General features: G+C 36.8%; 11 non-coding genes across 11 annotated transcripts; all 11 read right to left on the bottom strand.

Annotated features, from left to right (window-relative positions):
* Positions 1–211: 211 nt before the first annotated feature.
* Positions 212–283, bottom strand: trnap-ugg (transfer RNA proline (anticodon UGG)). The gene has a single exon. It is a non-coding gene; the product is annotated as a tRNA-Pro (tRNA).
* Positions 284–1,758: 1,475 nt separating this feature from the next.
* trnap-cgg (transfer RNA proline (anticodon CGG)) lies at positions 1,759–1,830 on the bottom strand. Its single transcript has one exon. It is a non-coding gene; the product is annotated as a tRNA-Pro (tRNA).
* Positions 1,831–3,316: 1,486 nt separating this feature from the next.
* Positions 3,317–3,388, bottom strand: trnap-ugg (transfer RNA proline (anticodon UGG)). The gene has a single exon. It is a non-coding gene; the product is annotated as a tRNA-Pro (tRNA).
* Positions 3,389–5,183: 1,795 nt separating this feature from the next.
* On the bottom strand, positions 5,184–5,255 carry trnap-ugg (transfer RNA proline (anticodon UGG)). Its single transcript has one exon. It is a non-coding gene; the product is annotated as a tRNA-Pro (tRNA).
* A 1,226-nt stretch (positions 5,256–6,481) lies between these two features.
* Positions 6,482–6,553, bottom strand: trnap-ugg (transfer RNA proline (anticodon UGG)). The gene has a single exon. It is a non-coding gene; the product is annotated as a tRNA-Pro (tRNA).
* Positions 6,554–8,028: 1,475 nt separating this feature from the next.
* On the bottom strand, positions 8,029–8,100 carry trnap-cgg (transfer RNA proline (anticodon CGG)). The gene has a single exon. It is a non-coding gene; the product is annotated as a tRNA-Pro (tRNA).
* A 1,160-nt stretch (positions 8,101–9,260) lies between these two features.
* Positions 9,261–9,332, bottom strand: trnap-cgg (transfer RNA proline (anticodon CGG)). The gene has a single exon. It is a non-coding gene; the product is annotated as a tRNA-Pro (tRNA).
* Positions 9,333–9,581: 249 nt separating this feature from the next.
* On the bottom strand, positions 9,582–9,653 carry trnap-ugg (transfer RNA proline (anticodon UGG)). Its single transcript has one exon. It is a non-coding gene; the product is annotated as a tRNA-Pro (tRNA).
* Positions 9,654–11,449: 1,796 nt separating this feature from the next.
* trnap-ugg (transfer RNA proline (anticodon UGG)) lies at positions 11,450–11,521 on the bottom strand. Its single transcript has one exon. It is a non-coding gene; the product is annotated as a tRNA-Pro (tRNA).
* Positions 11,522–12,747: 1,226 nt separating this feature from the next.
* trnap-ugg (transfer RNA proline (anticodon UGG)) lies at positions 12,748–12,819 on the bottom strand. The gene has a single exon. It is a non-coding gene; the product is annotated as a tRNA-Pro (tRNA).
* Positions 12,820–15,260: 2,441 nt separating this feature from the next.
* trnap-cgg (transfer RNA proline (anticodon CGG)) lies at positions 15,261–15,332 on the bottom strand. Its single transcript has one exon. It is a non-coding gene; the product is annotated as a tRNA-Pro (tRNA).
* Between the last annotated feature and the right edge of the window lie 6,473 nt (positions 15,333–21,805).

The raw sequence follows: 21,805 nt of genomic DNA, 5'->3' as shown, positions 1-21,805 counted from the left end.
AGGTAAAAATTCACTTACCAGAAAAACTAAATTAACCATGTCTGAATGAAGGCATTCCAACTTTCCTACAAGTCATCCATCAGTTTGGAATAGTAAAGAGATTAGACATTCCTAACAAAATCATGGCAAATCCCATCGTGAACGTACGACAAGCCTTACATGAATTCTTTAGAAAATGTGGACTTAATTGTCAGACACACTTTATCTATTGGGGCTTGTCCGGGATTTGAACCCGGGACCTCTCGCACCCAAAGCGAGAATCATACCCCTAGACCAACAAGCCCTTGATTACAGTGTTATGAACCTATTTTACATTGCTTTTGGTAAAAAAATCACAACAGAATTGCAAGAACATAAAAACTAATTTAACCATGTCTTAATGACAATTTTCATTTCTGTAAAAAGAGAAGTAAGAAATCAATACAACTTTCCTACAAGCGATACACCAGTTTGTAATGTTAAAGAGACTAGACATACCGAACACAATCATGGCAATTCTCATAGCTAATGTACGAAATGGAAATATACACTTTTTTTTTGTTTACTATATATGGACTTAATACCATCGACAGAAATAGAATTTTTGCATGCAAGCTTGTCCGTAATTTAAACCTTGGACCTCTCGCACCAACAGCAACAATAATACTTCTCGACCAACAAGTCCTTGGTTGCTGTGCTATGAACCAATTTTACTATACTTTAGTTAAAAATGTACCTAATTGATATGCAAAAACCATTCAACTCAATTAAAAATTGACAATGTGCATCCTTGTAAAGAGAAGTAAGGATAAATTTCAACAAGCCTTACATGAATTCTTCAGCAAATATGGACTTAACACCATTGTCAGACACGCTTTATCTATTGGGGCTTGTCCGGGATTTGAACCTGGGACCTCTCACAACTGAAGCGAGAATCATTCTCCTAGACCAACAAGACTTTGATTGTAGTGTTATGAACCTATTTTACATAACTTTAAGTAAAAATTCACTTACCAGAAAAACTAAATTAACCATGTCTTAATGACAATTTTCATTTCTGTAAAAAGAGAAGTAAGGATACATTTCAACTTTCCGACAAGCCTTACATGAACTCTTTAGAAAATGTGGACTTAATACCATTGTCAGACAGACTACAAATATTGGGGCTTGTCCGGGATTTGAACCCCAGACTTCTCACACCTGAAGCGAGAATCATTCTCCTAGACCAACAAGCCTTTGATTGTAGTGTTATGAACCTTTTTTACATAACTTTAGGTAAAAATTCACTTACCAGAAAAACTAAATTAACCATGTCTTAATGAAGGCATTCCAACTTTCCTACAAGTCATCCATCAGTTTGGAATAGTAAAGAGATTAGACATTCCTAACAAAATCATGGCAAATCCCATCGCGAACGTACGACAAGCCTTACATGAATTCTTTAGAAAATGTGGACTTAATACCATTGTCAGACAGACTATAAATATCAGGGATTGTCCGGGATTTGAACCCGGGACTTCTCACACCCGAAGCAAGAATCATTCTCCTAGACCAACAAGCCTTTGATTCTAGTGGTATGAACCTATTTTACATTGCTTTAGGTAAAAAAATCACAACAGAATTGCAAGAACATAAAAACTAATTTAACCATTTCTTAATGACAATTTTCATTTCTGTAAATAGAGAAGTAAGGATACATTTGAACTTTTCTACAAACCTTACATGAATTCTTCAGAAAATGTGGACTTAATACCATTGTCAGACAGACTATAAATATCAGGGCTTGTCCGGGATTTGAACCCGGGACCTCTCACACCCGAAGCGAGAATCATTCTCCTAGACCAACAAGCCTTTGATTGTAGTGTTATGAACCTTTTTTACATAACTTTAGGTAAAAATTCACTTACCAGAAAAACTAAATTAACCATGTCTTAATGAAGGCATTCCAACTTTCCTACAAGTCATCCATCAGTTTGGAATAGTAAAGAGATTAGACATTCCTAACAAAATCATGGCAAATCCCATCGTGAACGTACGACAAGCCTTACATGAATTCTTTAGAAAATGTGGACTTAATACCATTGTCAGACAGACTATAAATATCGGGGCTTGTCCAGGATTTGAACCCAGGACCTCTCACACCCGAGGGGAGAATCATTCTCCTAGACCAACAAGCCTCTGATTCTAGTTGTATGAACCTATTTTACATTGCTTTAGGTAAAAAAATCACAACAGAATTGCAAGAACATAAAAACTAATTTAACCATTTCTTAATGACAATTTTCATTTCTGTAAAAAGAGAAGTAAGGATACATTTGAACTTTTCTACAAGCCTTACATGAATTCTTTGGAAAATGTGGACTTAATACCATTGTCAGACAGACTATAAATATCAGGGCTTGTCCAGTATTTGAACCCGGGACCTCTCACACCCGAAGCAAGAATCATTCTCCTAGACCAACAAGCCTTTGATTGTATTGTCATGAACCTTTTTTACATAACTTTAGGTAAAAATTCACTTACCAGAAAAACTAAATTAACCATGTCTTAATGAAGGCATTCCAACTTTCCTACAAGTCATCCATCAGTTTGGAATAGTAAAGAGATTAGACATTCCTAACAAAATCATGGCAAATGCCATCGTGAACGTACGACATGCCTTACATGGATTCTTTAGAAAATGTGGACTTAATACCATTGTCAGACAGACTATAAATATCGGGGCTTGTCCAGGATTTGAACCCAGGACCTCTCACACCCGAGGGGAAAATCATTCTCCTAGACCAACAAGCCTTTGATTCTACTGGTATGAACCTATTTTACATTGCTTTAGGTAAAAAAATCACAACAGAATTGCAAGAACATAAAAACTAATTTAACCATTTCTTAATGACAATTTTCATTTCTGTAAAAAGAGAAGTAAGGATACATTTGAACTTTTCTACAAGCCTTACATGAATTCTTTAGAAAATGTGGACTTAATACCATTGTCAGACAGACTACAAATATTGGGGCTTGTCCGGGATTTGAACCCCAGACTTCTCACACCCGAAGCGAGAATCATTCTCCTAGACCAACAAGCCTTTGATTGTATTGTTATGAACCTATTTTACATAACTTTAGGTAAAAATTCACTTACCAGAAAAACTAAATTAACCATGTCTTAATGAAGGCATTCCAACTTTCCTACAAGTCATCCATCAGTTTGGAATAGTAAAGAGATTAGACATTCCTAACAAAATCATGGCAAATCCCATCGTGAACTTACGACAAGCCTTACATGAATTCTTTAGAAAATGTGGACTTAATACCATTGTCAGACACACTTTATCTATTGGGGCTTGTCCGGGATTTGAACCCGGGACCTCTCACACCCAAAGCGAGAATCATACCCCTAGACCAACAAGCCCTTGATTGAAGTGTTATGAACCTATTTTACATTGCTTTTGGTAAAAAAATCACAACAGAATTGCAAGAACATAAAAACTAATTTAACCATGTCTTAATGACAATTTTCATTTCTGTAAAAAGAGAAGTAAGAAATCAATACAACTTTCCTACAAGCGATACACCAGTTTGTAATGTTAAAGAGACTAGACATACCGAACACAATCATGGCAATTCTCATGGCTAACGTACGAAATGGAAATATACACTTTTTTTTGTTTACTATATATGGACTTAATACCATCGACAGAAATAGAATTTTTGCAAGCAAGCTTGTCCGGAATTTAAACCTTGGACCTCTCGCACCAACAGCAAGAATAATACTTCTCGACCAATATGTCCTTGGTTGCTGTGCTATGAACCAATTTTACTATACTTTAGTTAAAAATGTACCTAATTGATATGCAAAAACTGTTCAACTCAATTAAACATTGACAATGTGCATCCTTGTAAAGAGAAGTAAGGATACGTTTCAACAAGCCTTACATGAATTATTCAGCAAATATGGACTTAACACCATTGTCAGACACGCTTTATCTATTGGGGCTTGTCCGGGATTTGAACCTGGGACCTCTCACAACTGAAGCGAGAATCATTCTCCTAGACCAACAAGACTTTGATTGTAGTGTTATGAACCTATTTTACAAAACTTTAAGTAAAAATTCACTTTCCAGAAAAACTAAATTAACCATGTCTTAATGACAATTTTCATTTCTGTAAAAAGAGAAGTAAGGATACATTTGAACTTTTCTACAAGCCTTACATGAATTCTTTAGAAAATGTGGACTCAATACCATTGTCAGACAGACTATAAATATCAGGGTTTGTCTGGGATTTGAACCCGGGACCTCTCACACCCAAAGCGAGAATCATTCTCCTAGACCAACAAGACTTTGATTGTACTGTTATGAACTTTTTTTACATAACTTTAGGTAAAAATTCACTTACCAGAAAAACTAAATTAACCATGTCTTAATGAAGGCATTCCAACTTTCCTACAAGTCATCCATCAGTTTGGAATAGTAAAGAGATTAGACATTCCTAACAAAATCATGGCAAATCCCATCGTGAACGTACGACAAGCCTTACATGAATTCTTTAGAAAATGTGGACTTAATACCATTGTCAGACAGACTATAAATATCGGGGCTTGTCCAGGATTTGAACCCAGGACCTCTCACACCCGAGGGGAAAATCATTCTCCTAGACCAACAAGCCTTTGATTCTAGTGGTATGAACCTATTTTACATTGCTTTAGGTAAAAAAATCACAACAGAATTGCAAGAACATAAAAACTAATTTAACCATTTCTTAATGACAATTTTCATTTCTGTAAAAAGAGAAGTAAGGATACATTTGAACTTTTCTACAAGCCTTACATGAATTCTTTAGAAAATGTGGACTTAATACCATTGTCAGACAGACTATAAATAACAGGGCTTGTCCAGTATTTGAACCCGGGACCTCTCACACCCGAAGCGAGAATCATTCGCCTAGACCAACAAGCCTTTGATTGTATTGTCATGAACCTTTTTTACATAACTTTAGGTAAAAATTCACTTACCAGAAAAACTAAATTAACCATGTCTTAATGAAGGCATTCCAACTTTCCTACAAGTCATCCATCAGTTTGGAATAGTAAAGAGATTAGACATTCCTAACAAAATCATGGCAAATCCCATCGCGAACGTACGACAAGCCTTACATGAATTCTTTAGAAAATGTGGACTTCATTGTCAGACACACTTTATCTATTGGGGCTTGTCCGGGATTTGAACCCGGGACCTCTCGCACCCAAAGCGAGAATCATACCCCTAGACCAACAAGCCCTTGATTACAGTGTTATGAACCTATTTTACATTGCTTTTGGTAAAAAAATCACAACAGAATTGCAAGAACATAAAAACTAATTTAACCATGTCTTAATGACAATTTTCATTTCTGTAAAAAGAGAAGTAAGAAATCAATACAACTTTCCTACAAGCGATACACCAGTTTGTAATGTTAAAGAGACTAGACATACCGAACACAATCATGGCAATTCTCATGGCTAACGTACGAAATGGAAATATACACTTTTTTTTGTTTACTATATATGGACTTAATACCATCGACAGAAATAGAATTTTTGCAAGCAAGCTTGTCCGGAATTTAAACCTTGGACCTCTCGCACCAACAGCAAGAATAATACTTCTCGACCAACAAGTCCTTGGTTGCTGTGCTATGAACCAATTTTACTATACTTTAGTTAAAAATGTACCTAATTGATATGCAAAAACCATTCAACTCAATTAAACATTGACAATGTGCATCCTTGTAAAGAGAAGTAAGGATACGTTTCAACTTTTCTACAAGCCTTAAATGAATTCTTCAGCAAATATGGACTTAAGACCATTGTCAGACACACTTTATCTATTGGGGCTTGTCCGGGATTTGAACCCGGGACCTCTCACAACCGAAGCGAGAATCATTCTCCTAGACCAACAAGACTTTGATTGTAGTGTTATGAACCTATTTTACATAACTTTAAGTAAAAATTCACTTACCAGAAAAACTAAATTAACCATGTCTTAATGACAATTTTCATTTTGTAAAAAGAGAAGTAAGAAGGCATTCCAACTTTCATTTCTGTAAAAAGAGAAGTAAGGATACATTTGAACTTTTCTACAAGCCTTACATGAATTCTTTAGAAAATGCAGACTTAACACCATTGTCAGACAGACTATAAATACCAGGGCTTATCCAGTATTTGAACCAGGGACCTCTCACACACGAAGCGAGAATCATTCTCCTAGACCAACAAGCCTTTGATTGTAGTGTTATGAACCTTTTTTACATAACTTTAGGTAAAAATTCACTTACCAGAAAAACTAAATTAACCATGTCTTAATGAAGGCATTCCAACTTTCCTACAAGTCATCCATCAGTTTGGAATAGTAAAGAGATTAGACATTCCTAACAAAATCATGGCAAATCCCATCGTGAACGTACGACAAGCCTTACATGAATTCTTTAGAAAATGTGGACTTAATTGTCAGACACACTTTATCTATTGGGGCTTGTCCGGGATTTGAACCCGGGACCTCTTGCACCCAAAGCGAGAATCATACCCCTAGACCAACAAGCCCTTGATTACAGTGTTATGAACCTATTTTACATTGCTTTTGGTAAAAAAATCACAACAGAATTGCAAGAACATAAAAACTAATTTAACCATGTCTTAATGACAATTTTCATTTCTGTAAAAAGAGAAGTAAGAAATCAATACAACTTTCCTACAAGCGATACACCAGTTTGTAATGTTAAAGAGACTAGACATACCGAACACAATCATGGCAATTCTCATAGCTAACGTACGAAATGGAAATATACACTTTTTTTTTGTTTACTATATATGGACTTAATACCATCGACAGAAATAGAATTTTTGCAAGCATGCTTGTCCGGAATTTAAACCTTGGACCTCTCGCACCAACAGCAAGAATAATACTTCTCGACCAACAAGTCCTTGGTTGCTGTGCTATGAACCAATTTTACTATACTTTAGTTAAAAATGTACCTAATTGATATGCAAAAACCATTCAACTCAATTAAACATTGACAATGTGCATCCTTGTAAAGAGAAGTAAGGATACATTTCAACAAGCCTTACATGAATTCTTCAGCAAATATGGACTTAACACCATTGTCAGACACGCTTTATCTATTGGGGCTTGTCCGGGATTTGAACCTGGGACCTCTCACAACTGAAGCGAGAATCATTCTCCTAGACCAACAAGACTTTGATTGTAGTGTTATGAACCTATTTTACATAACTTTAAGTAAAAATTCACTTTCCAGAAAAACTAAATTAACCATGTCTTAATGACAATTTTCATTTCTGTAAAAAGAGAAGTAAGGATACATTTGAACTTTTCTACAAGCCTTACATGAATTCTTTAGAAAATGTGGACTTAATACCATTGTCAGACAGACTATAAATATCAGGGCTTGTCCGGGATTTGAACCCGAGACCTCTCACACCCAAAGCGAGAATCATTCTCCTAGACCAACAAGCCTTTGATTGTACTGTTATGAACCTATTTTACATAACTTTAGGTAAAAATTCACTTACCAGAAAAACTAAATTAACCATGTCTTAATGAAGGCATTCCAACTTTCCTACAAGTCATCCATCAGTTTGGAATAGTAAAGAGATTAGACATTCCTAACAAAATCATGGCAAATCCCATCGCGAACGTACGACAAGCCTTACATGAATTCTTTAGAAAATGTGGACTTAATACCATTGTCAGACAGACTATAAATATTAGGGATTGTCCGGGATTTGAACCGGGGACCTTTCACACCCGAAGCAAGAATCATTCTCCTAGACCAACAAGCCTTTGATTCTAGTGGTATGAACCTATTTTACATTGCTTTAGGTAAAAAAATCACAACAGAATTGCAAGAACATAAAAACTAATTTAACCATTTCTTAATGACAATTTTCATTTCTGTAAATAGAGAAGTAAGGATACATTTGAACTTTTCTACAAACCTTACATGAATTCTTCAGAAAATGTGGACTTAATACCATTGTCAGACAGACTATAAATACCAGGGCTTGTCCGGGATTTGAACCCGGGACCTCTCACACCCGAAGCGAGAATCATTCTCCTAGACCAACAAGCCTTTGATTGCAGTGTTATGAACCTTTTTTACATAACTTTAGGTAAAAATTCACTTACCAGAAAAACTAAATTAACCATGTCTTAATGAAGGCATTCCAACTTTCCTACAAGTCATCCATCAGTTTGGAATAGTAAAGAGATTAGACATTCCTAACAAAATCATGGCAAATCCCATCGTGAACGTACGACAAGCCTTACATGAATTCTTTAGAAAATGTGGACTTAATACCATTGTCAGACAGACTATAAATATCGGGGCTTGTCCAGGATTTGAACCCAGGACCTCTCACACCCGAGGGGAAAATCATTCTCCTAGACCAACAAGCCTCTGATTCTAGTTGTATGAACCTATTTTACATTGCTTTAGGTAAAAAAATCACAACAGAATTGCAAGAACATAAAAACTAATTTAACCATTTCTTAATGACAATTTTCATTTCTGTAAAAAGAGAAGTAAGGATACATTTGAACTTTTCTACAAGCCTTACATGAATTCTTTGGAAAATGTGGACTTAATACCATTGTCAGACAGACTATAAATATCAGGGCTTGTCCAGTATTTGAACCCGGGACCTCTCACACCCGAAGCAAGAATCATTCTCCTAGACCAACAAGCCTTTGATTGTATTGTCATGAACCTTTTTTACATAACTTTAGGTAAAAATTCACTTACCAGAAAAACTAAATTAACCATGTCTTAATGAAGGCATTCCAACTTTCCTACAAGTCATCCATCAGTTTGGAATAGTAAAGAGATTAGACATTCCTAACAAAATCATGGCAAATGCCATCGTGAACGTACGACATGCCTTACATGGATTCTTTAGAAAATGTGGACTTAATACCATTGTCAGACAGACTATAAATATCGGGGCTTGTCCAGGATTTGAACCCAGGACCTCTCACACCCGAGGGGAGAATCATTCTCCTAGACCAACAAGCCTTTGATTCTAGTGGTATGAACCTATTTTACATTGCTTTAGGTAAAAAAATCACAACAGAATTGCAAGAACATAAAAACTAATTTAACCATTTCTTAATGACAATTTTCATTTCTGTAAAAAGAGAAGTAAGGATACATTTGAACTTTTCTACAAGCCTTACATGAATTCTTTAGAAAATGTGGACTTAATACCATTGTCAGACAGACTATAAATATCAGGGCTTGTCCGGGATTTGAACCCGGGACCTCTCACACCCGAAGCGAGAATCATTCTCCTAGACCAACAAGCCTTTGATTGTATTGTCATGAACCTTTTTCACATAACTTTAGGTAAAAATTCACTTACCAGAAAAACTAAATTAACCATGTCTTAATGAAGGCATTCCAACTTTCCTACAAGTCATCCATCAGTTTGGAATAGTAAAGAGATTAGACATTCCTAACAAAATCATGGCAAATCCCATCGTGAACTTACGACAAGCCTTACATGAATTCTTTAGAAAATGTGGACTTAATTGTCAGACACACTTTATCTATTGGGGCTTGTCCGGGATTTGAACCCGGGACCTCTCGCACCCAAAGCGAGAATCATACCCCTAGACCAACAAGCCCTTGATTACAGTGTTATGAACCTATTTTACATTGCTTTTGGTAAAAAAATCACAACAGAATTGCAAGAACATAAAAACTAATTTAACCAAGTCTTAATGACAATTTTCATTTCTGTAAAAAGAGAAGTAAGAAATCAATACAACTTTCCTACAAGCGATACACCAGTTTGTAATGTTAAAGAGACTAGACATACCGAACACAATCATGGCAATTCTAATAGCTAACGTACGAAATGGAAATATACACTTTTTTTTTGTTTACTATATATGGACTTAATACCATCGACAGAAATAGAATTTTTGCAAGCAAGCTTGTCCGGAATTTAAACCTTGGACCTCTCGCACCAACAGCAAGAATAATACTTCTCGACCAATATGTCCTTGGTTGCTGTGCTATGAACCAATTTTACTATACTTTAGTTAAAAATGTACCTAATTGATATGCAAAAACTGTTCAACTCAATTAAACATTGACAATGTGCATCCTTGTAAAGAGAAGTAAGGATACGTTTCAACAAGCCTTACATGAATTATTCAGCAAATATGGACTTAACACCATTGTCAGACACGCTTTATCTATTGGGGCTTGTCCGGGATTTGAACCTGGGACCTCTCACAACTGAAGCGAGAATCATTCTCCTAGACCAACAAGACTTTGATTGTAGTGTTATGAACCTATTTTACAAAACTTTAAGTAAAAATTCACTTTCCAGAAAAACTAAATTAACCATGTCTTAATGACAATTTTCATTTCTGTAAAAAGAGAAGTAAGGATACATTTGAACTTTTCTACAAGCCTTACATGAATTCTTTAGAAAATGTGGACTCAATACCATTGTCAGACAGACTATAAATATCAGGGTTTGTCTGGGATTTGAACCCGGGACCTCTCACACCCAAAGCAAGAATCATTCTCCTAGACCAACAAGACTTTGATTGTACTGTTATGAACTTTTTTACATAACTTTAGGTAAAAATTCACTTACCAGAAAAACTAAATTAACCATGTCTTAATGAAGGCATTCCAACTTTCCTACAAGTCATCCATCAGTTTGGAATAGTAAAGAGATTAGACATTCCTAACAAAATCATGGCAAATCCCATCGCGAACGTACGACAAGCCTTACATGAATTCTTTAGAAAATGTGGACTTAATACCATTGTCAGACAGACTATAAATATCGGGGCTTGTCCAGGATTTGAACCCAGGACCTCTCACACCCGAGGGGAGAATCATTCTCCTAGACCAACAAGCCTTTGATTCTAGTGGTATGAACCTATTTTACATTGCTTTAGGTAAAAAAAATCACAACAGAATTGCAAGAACATAAAAACTAATTTAACCATTTCTTAATGACAATTTTCATTTCTGTAAAAAGAGAAGTAAGGATACATTTGAACTTTTCTACAAGCCTTACATGAATTCTTTAGAAAATGTGGACTTAATACCATTGTCAGACAGACTATAAATAACAGGGCTTGTCCAGTATTTGAACCCGGGACCTCTCACACCCGAAGCGAGAATCATTCGCCTAGACCAACAAGCCTTTGATTGTATTGTCATGAACCTTTTTTACATAACTTTAGGTAAAAATTCACTTACCAGAAAAACTAAATTAACCATGTCTTAATGAAGGCATTCCAACTTTCCTACAAGTCATCCATCAGTTTGGAATAGTAAAGAGATTAGACATTCCTAACAAAATCATGGCAAATCCCATCGTGAAAGTACGACAAGCCTTACATGAATTCTTTAGAAAATGTGGACTTAATTGTCAGACACACTTTATCTATTGGGGCTTGTCCGGGATTTGAACCCGGGACCTCTCGCACCCAAAGCGAGAATCATACCCCTAGACCAACAAGCCCTTGATTACAGTGTTATGAACCTATTTTACATTGCTTTTGGTGAAAAAATCACAACAGAATTGCAAGAACATAAAAACTAATTTAACCATGTCTTAATGACAATTTTCATTTCTGTAAAAAGAGAAGTAAGAAATCAATACAACTTTCCTACAAGCGATACACCAGTTTGTAATGTTAAAGAGACTAGACATACCGAACACAATCATGGCAATTCTAATAGCTAACGTACGAAATGGAAATATACACTTTTTTTTTGTTTACTATATATGGACTTAATACCATCGACAGAAATAGAATTTTTGCAAGCAAGCTTGTCCGGAATTTAAACCTTGGACCTCTCGCACCAACAGCAAGAATAATACTTCTCGACCAACAAGTCCTTGGTTGCTGTGCTATGAACCAATTTTACTATACTTCAGTTAAAAATGTACCTAATTGATATGCAAAAACCATTCAACTCAATTAAACATTGACAATGTGCATCCTTGTAAAGAGAAGTAAGGATACGTTTCAACTTTTCTACAAGCCTTAAATGAATTCTTCAGCAAATATGGACTTAAGACCATTGTCAGACACACTTTATCTATTGGGGCTTGTCCGGGATTTGAACCCGGGACCTCTCACAACCGAAGCGAGAATCATTCTCCTAGACCAACAAGACTTTGATTGTAGTGTTATGAACCTATTTACATAACTTTAAGTAAAAATTCACTTACCAGAAAAACTAAATTAACCATGTCTTAATGACAATTTTCATTTTGTAAAAAGAGAAGTAAGAAGGCATTCCAACTTTCATTTCTGTAAAAAGAGAAGTAAGGATACATTTGAACTTTTCTACAAGCCTTACATGAATTCTTTAGAAAATGTGGACTTAACACCATTGTCAGACAGACTATAAATACCAGGGCTTATCCAGTATTTGAACCAGGGACCTCTCACACACGAAGCGAGAATCATTCTCCTAGACCAACAAGCCTTTGATTGTAGTGTTATGAACCTTTTTTACATAACTTTAGGTAAAAATTCACTTACCAGAAAAACTAAATTAACCATGTCTTAATGAAGGCATTCCAACTTTCCTACAAGTCATCCATCAGTTTGGAATAGTAAAGAGATTAGACATTCCTAACAAAATCATGGCAAATCCCATCGTGAACGTACGACAAGCCTTACATGAATTCTTTAGAAAATGTGGACTTAATTGTCAGACACACTTTATCTATTGGGGCTTGTCCGGGATTTGAACCCGGGACCTCTTGCACCCAAAGCGAGAATCATACCCCTAGACCAACAAGCCCTTGATTACAGTGTTATGAACCTATTTTACATTGCTTTTGGTAAAAAAATCACAACAGAATTGCAAGAACATAAAAACTAATTTAACCATGTCTTAATGACAATTTTCATTTCTGTAAAAAGAGAAGTAAGAAATCAATACAACTTTCCTACAAGCGATACACCAGTTTGTAATGTTAAAGAGACTAGACATACCGAACACAATCATGGCAATTCTCATAGCTAACGTACGAAATGGAAATATACACTTTTTTTTTGTTTACTATATATGGACTTAATACCATCGACAGAAATAGAATTTTTGCAAGCATGCTTGTCCGGAATTTAAACCTTGGACCTCTCGCACCAACAGCAAGAATAATACTTCTCGACCAACAAGTCCTTGGTTGCTGTGCTATGAACCAATTTTACTATACTTTAGTTAAAAATGTACCTATTTGATATGCAAAAACTGTTCAACTCAATTAAACATTGACAATGTGCATCCTTGTAAAGAGAAGTAAGGATACATTTCAACAAGCCTTACATGAATTCTTCAGCAAATATGGACTTAACACCATTGTCAGACACGCTTTATCTATTGGAGCTTGTCCGGGATTTGAACCTGGGACCTCTCACAACTGAAGCGAGAATCATTCTCCGAGACCAACAAGACTTTGATTGTAGTGTTATGAACCTATTTTACATAACTTTAAGTAAAAATTCACTTTCCAGAAAAACTAAATTAACCATGTCTTAATGACAATTTTCATTTCTGTAAAAAGAGAAGTAAGGATACATTTGAACTTTTCTACAAGCCTTACATGAATTCTTTAGAAAATGTGGACTTAATACCATTGTCAGACAGACTATAAATATCAGGGCTTGTCCGGGATTTAAACCCGGGACCTCTCACACCCGAAGTGAGAATCATTCTCCTAGACCAACAAGCCTTTGATTCTAGTGGTATGAACCTATTTTACATTGCTTTAGGTAAAAAAAATCACAACAGAATTGCAAGAACATAAAAACTAATTTAACCATTTCTTAATGACAATTTTCATTTCTGTAAAAAGAGAAGTAAGGATACATTTGAACTTTTCTACAAGCCTTACATGAATTCTTTAGAAAATGTGGACTTAATACCATTGTCAGACAGACTATAAATATCGGGGCTTGTCCAGGATTTGAACCCAGGACCTCTCACACCCGAGGGAAAAATCATTCTCCTAGACCAACAAGCCTTTGATTCTAGTGGTATGAACCTATTTTACATTGCTTTAGGTAAAAAAATCACAACAGAATTGCAAGAACATAAAAACTAATTTAACCATGTCTTAATGACAATTTTCATTTCTGTAAAAAGAGAAGTAAGAAATCAATACAACTTTCCTACAAGCGATACACCAGTTTGTAATGTTAAAGAGACTAGACATACCGAACACAATCATGGCAATTCTAATAGCTAACGTACGAAATGGAAATATACACTTTTTTTTTGTTTACTATATATGGACTTAATACCATCGACAGAAATAGAATTTTTGCAAGCAAGCTTGTCCGGAATTTAAACCTTGGACCTCTCGCACCAACAGCAAGAATAATACTTCTCGACCAACAAGTCCTTGGTTGCTGTGCTATGAACCAATTTTACTATACTTTAGTTAAAAATGTACCTAATTGATATGCAAAAACCATTCAACTCAATTAAACATTGACAATGTGCATCCTTGTAAAGAGAAGTAAGGATACGTTTCAACAAGCCTTACATGAATTCTTCAGCAAATATGGACTTAACACCATTGTCAGACACACTTTATCTATTGGGGCTTGTCCGGGATTTGAACCTGGGACCTCTCACAACCAAAACGAGAATCATTCTCCTAGACCAACAAGACTTTGATTGTAGTGTTATGAACCTATTTTACATAACTTTAAGTAAAAATTCACTTACCAGAAAAACTAAATTAACCATGTCTTAATGACAATTTTCATTTTGTAAAAAGAGAAGTAAGAAGGCATTCCAACTTTCATTTCTGTAAAAAGAGAAGTAAGGATACATTTGAACTTTTCTACAAGGCTTACATGAATTCTTTAGAAAATGTGGACTTAACACCATTGTCAGACAGACTATAAATACCAGTGCTTATCCAGTATTTGAACCAGGGACCTCTCACACCCGAAGCGAGAATCATTCTCCTAGACCAACAAGCCTTTGATTGTAGTGTTATGAACCTTTTTTACATAACTTTAGGTAAAAATTCACTTACCAGAAAAACTAAATTAACCATGTCTTAATGAAGGCATTCCAACTTTCCTACAAGTCATCCATCAGTTTGGAATAGTAAAGAGATTAGACATTCCTAACAAAATCATGGCAAATCCCATCGTGAACGTACGACAAGCCTTACATGAATTCTTTAGAAAATGTGGACTTAATTGTCAGACACACTTTATCTATTGGGGCTTGTCCGGGATTTGAACCCGGGACCTCTCACACCCGAAGTGAGAATCATTCTCCTAGACCAACAAGCCTTTGATTCTAGTGGTATGAACCTATTTTACATTGCTTTAGGTAAAAAAAATCTCAACAGAATTGCAAGAACATAAAAACTAATTTAACCATTTCTTAATGACAATTTTCATTTCTGTAAAAAGAGAAGTAAGGATACATTTGAACTTTTCTACAAGCCTTACATGAATTCTTTAGAAAATGTGGACTTAATACCATTGTCAGACAGACTATAAATACCAGGTCTTGTGCGGGATTTGAACCCCGGACCTCTCACACCCGAAGCGAGAATCATTCTCCTAGACCAACAAGCCTTTGATTGTAGTGTTATTAACCTTTTTTACATAACTTTAGGTAAAAATTCACTTACCAGAAAAACTAAATTAACCATGTCTTCATGAAGGCATTCCAACTTTCCTACAAGTCATCCATCAGTTTGGAATAGTAAAGATATTAGACATTCCTAACAAAATCATGGCAAATCCCATCGTGAACGTACGACAAGCCTTACATGAATTCTTTAGAAAATGTGGACTTAATACCATTGTCAGACAGACTATAAATATCGGGGCTTGTTCAGGATTTGAACCCAGGACCTCTCACACCCGAGGCGAGAATCAGTCTCCTAGACCAACAAGCCTTTGATTGTAGTGTTATGAACCTTTTTTACATAACTTTAGGTAAAAATTCACTTACCAGAAAAACTAAATTAACCATGTCTTAATGAAGGCATTCCAACTTTCCTACAAGTCATCCATCAGTTTGGAATAGTAAAGAGATTAGACATTCCTAACAAAATCATGGCAAATCCCATCGTGAACGTACGACAAGCCTTACATGAATTCTTTAGAAAATGTGGACTTAATACCATTGTCAGACAGACTATAAATATCGGGGCTTGTCCAGGATTTGAACCCAGGACCTCTCACACCCGAGGGGAAAATCATTCTCCTAGACCAACAAGCCTTTGATTCTAGTGGTATGAACCTATTTTACATTGCTTTAGGTAAAAAAATCACAACAGAATTGCAAGAACATAAAAACTAATTTAACCATGTCTTAATGACAATTTTCATTTCTGTAAAAAGAGAAGTAAGAAATCAATACAACTTTCCTACAAGCGATACACCAGTTTGTAATGTTAAAGAGACTAGACATACCGAACACAATCATGGCAATTCTAATAGCTAACGTACGAAATGGAAATATACACTTTTTTTTTGTTTACTATATATGGACTTAATACCATCGACAGAAATAGAATTTTTGCAAGCAAGCTTGTCCGGAATTTAAACCTTGGACCTCTCGCACCAACAGCAAGAATAATACTTCTCGACCAACAAGTCCTTGGTTGCTGTGCTATGAACCAATTTTACTATACTTTATTTAAAAATGTACCTAATTGATATGCAAAAACCATTCAACTCAATTAAACATTGACAATGTGCATCCTTGTAAAGAGAAGTAAGGATACGTTTCAACAAGCCTTACATGAATTCTTCAGCAAATATGGACTTAACACCATTGTCAGACACACTTTATCTATTGGGGCTTGTCCGGGATTTGAACCTGGGACCTCTCACAACCAAAACGAGAATCATTCTCCTAGACCAACAAGACTTTGATTGTAGTGTTATGAACCTATTTTACATAACTTTAAGTAAAAATTCACTTACCAGAAAAACTAAATTAACCATGTCTTAATGACAATTTTCATTTTGTAAAAAGAGAAGTAAGAAGGCATTCCAACTTTCATTTCTGTAAAAAGAGAAGTAAGGATACATTTGAACTTTTCTACAAGGCTTACATGAATTCTTTAGAAAATGTGGACTTAACACCATTGTCAGACAGACTATAAATACCAGGGCTTATCCAGTATTTGAACCAGGGACCTCTCACACCCGAAGCGAGAATCATTCTCCTAGACCAACAAGCCTTTGATTGTAGTGTTATGAACCTTTTTTACATAACTTTAGGTAAAAATTCACTTACCAGAAAAACTAAATTAACCATGTCTTAATGAAGGCATTCCAACTTTCCTACAAGTCATCCATCAGTTTGGAATAGTAAAGAGATTAGACATTCCTAACAAAATCATGGCAAATCCCATCGTGAACGTACGACAAGCCTTACATGAATTCTTTAGAAAATGTGGACTTAATTGTCAGACACACTTTATCTATTGGGGCTTCTCCGGGATTTGAACCCGGGACCTCTCACACCCGAAGCGAGAATCATTCTCCTAGACCAACAAGCCTTTGATTGTAGTGTTATGAACCTTTTTTACATAACTTTAGATAAAAATTCACTTACCAGAAAAACTAAATTAACCATGTCTTAATGAAGGCATTCCAACTTTCCTACAAGTCATCCATCAGTTTGGAATAGTGAAGAGATTAGACATTCCTAACAAAATCATGGCAAATCCCATCGTGAACGTACGACAAGCCTTACATGGATTCTTTAGAAAATGTGGACTTAATACCATTGTCAGACACGCTTTATCTATTGGGGCTTGTCCGGGATTTGAACCTGGGACCTCTCACACCCGAAGTGAGAATCATTCTCCTAGACCAACAAGCCTTTGATTCTAGTGGTATGAACCTATTTTACATTGCTTTAGGTAAAAAAAATCACAACAGAATTGCAAGAACATAAAAACTAATTTAACCATTTCTTAATGACAATTTTCATTTCTGTAAAAAGAGAAGTAAGGATACATTTGAACTTTTCTACAAGCCTTACATGAATTCTTTAGAAAATGTGGACTTAATACCATTGTCAGACAGACTATAAATACCAGGTCTTGTGCGGGATTTGAACCCGGGACCTCTCACACCCGAAGCGAGAATCATTCTCCTAGACCAACAAGCCTTTGATTGTAGTGATATGAACCTTTTTTACATAACTTTAGGTAAAAATTCACTTACCAGAAAAACTAAATTAACCATGTCTTAATGAAGGCATTCCAACTTTCCTACAAGTCATCCATCAGTTTGGAATAGTAAAGATATTAGACATTCCTAACAAAATCATGGCAAATCCCATCGTGAACGTACGACAAGCCTTACATGAATTCTTTAGAAAATGTGGACTTAATACCATTGTCAGACAGACTATAAATATAGGGGCTTGTTCAGGATTTGAACCCAGGACCTCTCACACCTGAGGGGAGAATCATTCTCCTAGACCAACAAGCCTTTGATTCTTGTGGTATGAACCTATTTTACATTGCTTTAGGTAAAAAAATCACAACAGAATTGCAAGAACATAAAAACTAATTTAACCATTTCTTAATGACAATTTTAATTTCTGTAAAAAGAGAAGTAAGGATACATTTGAACTTTTCTACAAGCCTTACATGAATTCTTTAGAAAATGTGGACTTTATACCATTGTCAGACAGACTATAAATATCAGGGCTTGTCCAGGTTTTGAACCCGGGACCTCTCACGCCCGAAGCGAGAATCATTCTCCTAGACCAACAAGCCTTTGATTGTAGTGTTATGAACCTTTTTTACATAACTTTAGGTAAAAATTCACTTACCAGAAAAACTAAATTAACCATGTCTTAATGAAGGCATTCCAACTTTCCTACAAGTCATCCATCAGTTTGGAATAGTAAAGAGATTAGACATTCCTAACAAAATCATGGCAAATCCCATCGCGAACGTACGACAAGCCTTACATGAATTCTTTAGAAAATGTGGACTTAATTGTCAGACACACTTTATCTATTGGGGCTTGTCCGGGATTTGAACCCAGGACTGTAAGATATGTTATAGTCTGTGTGGTTTTTATTACTTTATTAGTTATAGTTAAATGATTAAACGATAGTTAGAATATGAAATTATCCATGATTAACTGTGTGTGTGTGTTTGTGTGTGTGTGTGTGTGTGTGTGTGTTTGCAAAACATATCCATTGTCCACCATAGCTGGTTTAAACTAGTTTGGGCCAGTGTGGGTATGTGACCCACTGCATGGACATATGAGCCGTTTCTCCCCCAAAGTTTTTGTGTTACCATATATGGTATTAATCCTGCACCCAGAGCGCTGTTGCACAGCCCTCTGGGTGTGGTCTATGTTTTCTATAATAAATACCTAGTTCTGAGGCATCACCATCAGAGCAATCCAACTTATATCGGACTTTTGTGTCTCTTTTTGTTGGGTTTTTCTCCGAGCTGCAGCTCGCACCTCTCTGCCTCTGGTCGCCTTTTAAGTCAGATAGTGTTTTTCTCTCTGAGATGTGATTGCAACGGTCTTAACGTATTTAGACCCAACATTCACATTTTAGCAACGGTCTTAACGTATTTAGACCTAACATTCACTGGTGCCGCAACCCGGGACCTTACATCTTTTCGTCTGGATCGGTGCGGGCGCAACCGGACCATTAGTAAAACTGCCGGCACCCCCTCCTTTGCAGGGGTGGTCACAGCTTGTTCCAGCACCGACCCGGACGGGGAGTGACGGGTCCCACGAACCAGGGAGAGCACTGACGAGGTGAGAAGCTGTTTCTTTTCACCATAGTACCCGTGACGTACAACGGGGAGTGAAGACCGTGGTGGGTGACGTAATACTCACACGGCGTGGTAAAGGGACAGAGGGCAGACGGGAGTTGTTGTGTGTTGTTTCTTTGTGTGTTGTTTCTTTGTGGTGTTTCTTTGTTGTAACGGTGTCTGTAAATCCCGTGCTGAGAACATGGGTAACGCGCAGCGTAAAGCATTGATGGAAAATAATGATGTGAAATTCATGCAGAGAAAGTATCCCGGTAGTTGTTGCTATCTAGAAGATTGGTACAAAAATTGTGGGTTTGCAGGGAAATTGTCAGACGAAGCTGGAATAGAGAAAGTGTCCATCTGGTGTAAAGGAAAAAGAGTGAAGGCATTAAAAAAGTTACGTCCTAAGCAGGCTGAGTTAATAGCAGACCACTTAAGAGTAGTGTGTATCTGGAAAGATGCTATGAGTATTAGGAAAACACAGATAGAGAAAGGTGAAGAGAGAAGGAAACAGAAAGTGTTAGCAGCAGCTAAAATACAGCCTTGTGATGAGACCGTGTGTGTACCGCGTAGAGTTGAGGAGACAAATCAGCAACAGAATGGGGCCGCAGGGGGTTTACAAGAGGGGGGAGCAGTTGCAGGACAAGAAACAAAGGGACCTGTGACTAGGGCAGCTAAACAAAAGTCAAAACAGATGAAAGAAAGTGTTAACAGTGAGGAGGATGAGCAATATCACATAGCCCAGGCGGGGATAGAGGAAAATCTATATCCAATTTTGCCTATGATTGAGGTAGCTAACCCTCGTGCAGGAGAATTCCTAAACCCACAGGATCCATTACAGGGTGCACATCCCCCACAGCTGTTGTTGTTTCGCCCATGGACGGAGCAGGAAGCATTAGATGCCTGTAGGGGCGTATGTGACGTTGAGAAGGACCCGACTGCTTATGCTGAACAAGTATGTGGGTTGATTGAGACATGGCATTTAAATGGACTGGAGGTGGAAAAGGTTTTAAAACTAACACTTAGACACCGATATCCAGTAGTGGTGGGCGGTTTTACCGGGAGACAAGTTAACCGTCAGCCCCTAGCACATAACTCTAATGAGCTGCGACAGCAGGTTGAAGCACTGATGCAAAGAGTGAGGGCGACTTACACAAAACCCCCAAGCCACGAAGAAATAAGTGCGTGTCGTCAGAAATCAGACGAGACGCCAATGGAATATCGTGCCCGTTTAGAAACGGTTTTTAGGACTAATAGCGGGCTTCCTCATTCTCCGCTGGTGGATAATCCATACCAAATACAGCTAAAAATGTGGTTAATCAGTGGTTTGTTGCCAAACGTGTCAGATTTCATAAAAGCAAACTGTGTCACACACCGCACCCTCACTGTTCCAGAGCTAATGGAATGGGCCGAACATGCTTATGAAGTCACTGAGAAAAAGAAAGCAAAAACTGAGTCAGCTAATGTTAATGTATTGGCTGAGGCCATGGCTGCAGCCCTGGTGAGCCAACGCTCAGGGTTTAAAAGACAGGGAAAAAAGCCATATCGCACCAGAACGCCTGATGAGGAAAAACAAGCAAAAATAGATCGAGAAAAAAGACAATGTTTCATTTGTCATGAGGAAGGACATATGGCAAGAGACTGCCCAAAAAGAAAGCAAAAAACAGACCATACGTCGTTCGGGCAAACTCCTAGGCAGTGACGCCAGGACTTGCCGGAGGGAAATGTAATCAGTGACTCCGGAACAGATAATGAAACCTCAGAGTGTGACATAGCCTTTTTAGGGCAAGATGAGGATGCTGATCAATATGACAATGATTTACCTGCAGAATATGAACATCCCCCACCTTTAAATCCAAATCATTTTGTTGATTTCTCCATTTATGCAGCTGTAACATTAACACATGACAAATACCCAAAACGTACACTGTTGGTGGGACCAAAACAAACACCAGTCACTTTCCTGTGTGATACCGGGGCTGATGTTTCTGTCCTCCGTGA

This window comes from Gouania willdenowi, chromosome 13 (assembly GCF_900634775.1).
Source record: "Gouania willdenowi chromosome 13, fGouWil2.1, whole genome shotgun sequence".
NCBI classification, from domain to species: domain Eukaryota; kingdom Metazoa; phylum Chordata; class Actinopteri; order Blenniiformes; family Gobiesocidae; genus Gouania; species Gouania willdenowi.
This window is presented reverse-complemented; position numbering and strand designations above follow the sequence as displayed.